Raw genomic sequence first — 5,036 nt, 5'->3', positions numbered from 1 at the left:
AGCCTCAAACTCCTGTGCTCAAGGGATCCTCCCACCTCAGCCCCCTAGAGTAGCTGGGACCACAGGCACACACCATCAAGCCCAGTTAATAAAAAAAAAATTTTTGTAGAGACAGGTCTCGCTGTGTTGCCCAGGCTGGTCTCAAACTCCTGGACTCACACAAGCCTCCTGCCTTGGCCTCCCAAAGTGCTAGAATCACAGGCGTGAGCCACCACATCTGGCTGGATGCTAAATTTTCATTAGAAATGCTTGATGAGTGTTTAGATTTCATAAAATTTATAGCAAAAAATAGTACGCACATCGTTCCAAACTTTTTAAAAAATTTTCTAGTAACTGACTCAGGTATCGGTTTTAAAACTTAAATGAATTCAAATTAAATAAAAGTAAAATTTCAGGCCCTCAGTGACTAGCCTCACCGCAAGGGCTCAGCAGCCACCGTGGCCCCAGCTACTGCACTGGACAGTGCAGACATCGCCAGGATCTTAAATTTGCCTCCAGCTGCATGCTCACTGGTTCCCTTTCCTCCTGCCTCTCTGGAGCTTCCTGGTCACCACCTTCCTGTCTCTTCACAGACCATTCCCCAGGATGCCCTGTCCTCAACCGCACCTCTAGGCCCCGCCCCTTCTCAAACCCCACCTCTTGCAGGAATCCTTCTCTTAAAGGACCACAGAAGGGGCTCCCACCCCTACTCCCATCTCTGAGCTGGCTTTGCATCCATACAGGAGGGGGTTGGAGTAGCTGGGCATCCCCACCCTGACAGTCCCTGCCTCTCACTGTGCCTCTGTGACTTCCTGACCCTACAGCCTGTGAAGACAGTCTGTCACTGCATGGCCAGTTGACAGCAGAGCAGGGGCAAGACCCTCCCTTCCCTTTCCCAGATCTCTTCCCATGCCCCCCTGCCCCTCACCCTCCTGGCGCTATGCCAAGGTATTCAGGGAGGCAGATACAGTTATGATGCTCTGAGCACTGATGCCATTGCCCTTCCCGATCTCCTTCTCTGGGGCTTTTCAGGCTTTGCCATGGGAGGGGGACGGGCCCACAGCCTTTTTCCCCCTCTTCAGAGAGCTGAACTCAGGAGCAGAAAAGGAGCTGCCAGGGAGTCACAGGAGGATGGGTCAAGTGCACCAGGGCTTGTCCAGAGCAGGAACGGTAACTGCTCCAGGAAAGACCCTGCCTTGACTCAAACCCTGAGCCTCCCAAGCACTCTGAGCCTGTTTTCCCATGTGCCCAAAGAGATCTCCTAATTCTTTAAAGATGGTGACCTTTGAGAGGACAGCAGGGTGAGCTTGCCAAATTTAACACACCCCTGGGCTAACTCTTGGAGCACTTGCTCAGCCATGCCCTGGGGCGTGTTCTAGATGCCGAGTTCCATCCAGCAGGGCTGTGTAGTGCCCTAGCCTCATAAAGACCCCACAGCACCACCTGCTCCTCTCCTGCCAATTCCCCACAAAAGAAGGGCCAGTTCTCTCTGTCCCTTGGTTTCTTTCCCTTCGGAGACTTTTTGCCCTATTCTGTCCTATGAGCTCCATCATTGAATGGAATGTTGTTTCCACCTCCTTTGAGAAACACACTCTCCATCTTCTGCGGCTCCTGCCAGCCAATATCTCCTCAAACCTATCTTTCTGCAGTTTGCATTGCAAAAACAATAGATATGTTACATGTGCATTTCCAAATTGGACAGGTCTATCCCATCCCAGATAGAGACCTATGTCTGTCCCATTCCTTCCTCTCAGAAAAGAGTTACATACCCATGTCAAGATGAGGAAGTGGAGACACCCAGCATAGTGCCTGGCACACACCAGGGGCTCGAGCTGTCGAAGAAGGCATGGACGAAGAGTAGGTCAGAGGGCCCTCTCTTCAGCATGGGTCCTTTAGGGCACAGAGTGGAAATGTGATAGAAGGATCCAGAAAGGGAGGTGAGCATTTAAAGGTATCTGACATAATTGTTTGTTGCTGTTGTTTTTGAGACAGAGTCTCGCTCTGTTGCCCAGGCTGGGGTGCAGTGGCACTATCTGAGCTCACTGCAACCTCCGCCTCCCAGGTTGAAACTATTCTTGTGCTGCAGCCTCCCGAGTAGCTGGGATTACAGGCAGGTGCCACCACACCCTGCTAATTTTTGTAATTTTAGTAGAGATAGGGTTTCGCCATGTTGGCCAGGCTGGTCTCGAACTTTTGGCCTCAGGTCATCCACCTGCCTCAGCCTCCCAAAGTGCTAGGATTACAGGCGTGAGCCACCATAACTGGCCTTGATATAATTGTTGAATGAATGATCAAATCTTCCCAAAGACAGGGACAGTTCTGCAAAGAAGTCCTGGGCACTGGTCCGTGGTGACCACCGGCCAGCGGTTGCCAAGGGGTGTGCCTGATACTGCTTGGAGAAGGACACCATCCCAGGGCAGGAAGGGCCACAGGAGTGTTCCACATCTGATGTGCAGTTGCTGTGAAAGTCTGGAAGCGTGGAGGTGCCCACCATGTTCTTTTTTTTCTTTTCTTTTTTTTTTTTTGAGACAGAGTCTTGCTTTGGAGTTCAGTGGTGCAGTCTCAGCTCACTGCAACCTCTGCCTCCCGGGCTCAAGCAGTTCTCCCACTTTGTCATCCTGAGTAGTTGGTACTACAGATGTATGCCACCACACCTAGCTAATTTTTGTATTTTTGGTAGAGACAAGGTTTTGCCATGTTGCCCAGGCTGGTCTCGAACTCCTGAACTCAAGTGATCCGCCCTCCTCAGACTCCCACAGTGCTAACATTCCAGGGGTGAGTCACTGCGCCTGGCTCATGTTTAGTTTTTTTTGAAGTTTTACTTATTATGAGTAGGAAAATAAATAACCCATAATCTCATCACCTCCTTTTGGGATTATGTAAAACGAGATGAGTTAATGTCCTCCTGGCCAGCTCTTACCCAGTCACCACAGATAACCAAATTCTTAGCCTCTGTTAACAGTTCGGGGGAACGTTTCTCAATCATGTCCTAAGATTATAGCGACAGGTCAATTTCTATCAACATAATGAAAATATCTATTTTTAAAAACAAAAATCGGTACATGGGGCCAGGCGCAGGGGCTCACGCCTGTAATCCCAATGTTTTGGGAGGCCAAGGCAGGCAGATCACCTGAGGTCAGGAGTTCAAGACCAGCCTGGCCAACATGGTGAAACCACGTCTCTACTAAAAATACAAAAATTAGGGCCGGGCGCGGTGGCTCACGCTTGTAATCCCAGCACTTTGGGAGGCCGAGGCGGGCGGATCACGAGGTCAGGAGATCAAGACCACGGTGAAACCCCGTCTCTACCAAAAATACAAAAAATTAGCCGGGCGTGGTGGCGGGCGCCTGTAGTCCCAGCTACTCGGAGAGGCTGAGGCAGGAGAATGGCGTGAACCCGGGAGGCGGAGGTTGCAGTGAGCCGAGATCGCGCCACTGCACTCCAGCCTGGGCGACAGAGCAAGACTCCGTCTCAAAAAAAAAAAAAAAAAAAAAAAAAAAATTAGCCAGGTGTGGTGGCAGGCACTTGTAGTCCCAGCTACTCGGGAGGCTGAGGCAGGAGAATCAGTTGAACCTGGGACGTGGAGGTTGCGGTGAGCCAAGATCCCACCATTGCACTCGAGCCTGGGTGACAGAGCGAGACTGTTTTTCAATAAATAAATAAATAGGTATATGGAATTTTTTTTTGCAACCAACTTTCTCAGGTTAAAGTATTTGCTTTATGTTGGTGTACAACTTGCTTTTCTACTTACTATAACATTGATGCTATTCTAAGTCAACATGCAAAAATCTACGTCCTCTTTTCGATGCCTACGTGGTAGTTTATAGAATTGGAGGCACCATAATTTGCTCAGCCAGTCACCTACCAATGGGTGTTTGAGTTGTTTTTAGGTGTGGAGTGTGGGTATGAACATAAACAATGCCTCAAGGCCATCTAGGCCAGGTGGCTTTAGGAGAAATGCCATCTCTTGGCAGCACTTGGTGCCCCTGCCACCAGCTTTGTTGTAAATCCCCGGGGGGCTGGAGGCCTGAATAATGAGAGTGTGGAGGAGGCAATGCCTTCTGCCCACTGCTGGGGAGGTGGCAGGCTGTGTGCAGAGTAGTGGTAGACCCCAGCTTTCTCCTTGAGACTCTATCCCCTGTCATCGGTGCTGGCCCCCTCCTGCCCTCCTCACCCTAATCTTTCCTGGAGAGAACCAGGAGTGGGCAGGCATAGGAAATCTCTTACCTGGAGCTTGAGGATGAAATAAAGTGCATCCTTGTGTGGTCCCAGTCTGGGAAGACGAACTAATCCAGGGAGACCTGGTACCAAGAGAGGGAGACGGCCTTCCAGGAGGCAGAGGGAATGCTGGGAATGGCTTATGACAGTCCCTTCTGTGGTACTAGCCTGGCCCTGGCCCAACTACCAGCCCAGCTGCTGTAGCCAGATAGAGCTGAGCTTGTGGGGTAGCTTGGACTGACCCCCGGTCCCTGAGGAACCAAAGGAGAAACTGCCAGGCCTGGCAGAGAGGCCGGGGAGGAGTCCCACACTCAATGCCCACAGCTACCACTCTGGACTTGGTCTAGGTGGAGAGAGGAGACCGCACCATGATGACGTCCCTCCCACTCCCTGCACTCCATAGGAAGGGAATAAATTTCGGGTCAGCGGCCTTCTCCTCCCCTCTGCTGGGAGGATGGCCCTGGGGTTGCTAAGGAATTGGAGAAGGGATAGGTTAGAAGCATCTAGGGACTTGGGAGGAGGAGAGATGCTATTAAAAATATAATTTGTTATGTGTGTTTTTTCTGATTACAAAAGCAATGCATATTCATTGTAGAAAATTTGGAAAATAGAGATAAGCACAAAAAGCAAATAAAACCCCCTCGTAATCTCCCCATTCAGGGCCAGCCACTCATATATCCAATGTGATGGTTAAGAACACAGGCTCAGGGCCTGAACACTGGCTCGAATCCCAGTTTTGCCACTAACTAGCTGTGTGACCTTGGACAAGTGCCTTAACCTCCTGTACTTCTGAGAATAGTAATAGCATTTCTCTCCTGGCATTGCTGTGGGGACTAAGT

This window comes from Hylobates moloch, unplaced genomic scaffold (genome assembly GCF_009828535.3).
Source record: "Hylobates moloch isolate HMO894 unplaced genomic scaffold, HMol_V3 SCAFFOLD_3, whole genome shotgun sequence".
Classification (NCBI taxonomy): domain Eukaryota; kingdom Metazoa; phylum Chordata; class Mammalia; order Primates; family Hylobatidae; genus Hylobates; species Hylobates moloch.
Note: the sequence above shows the minus strand (reverse complement) of the source record.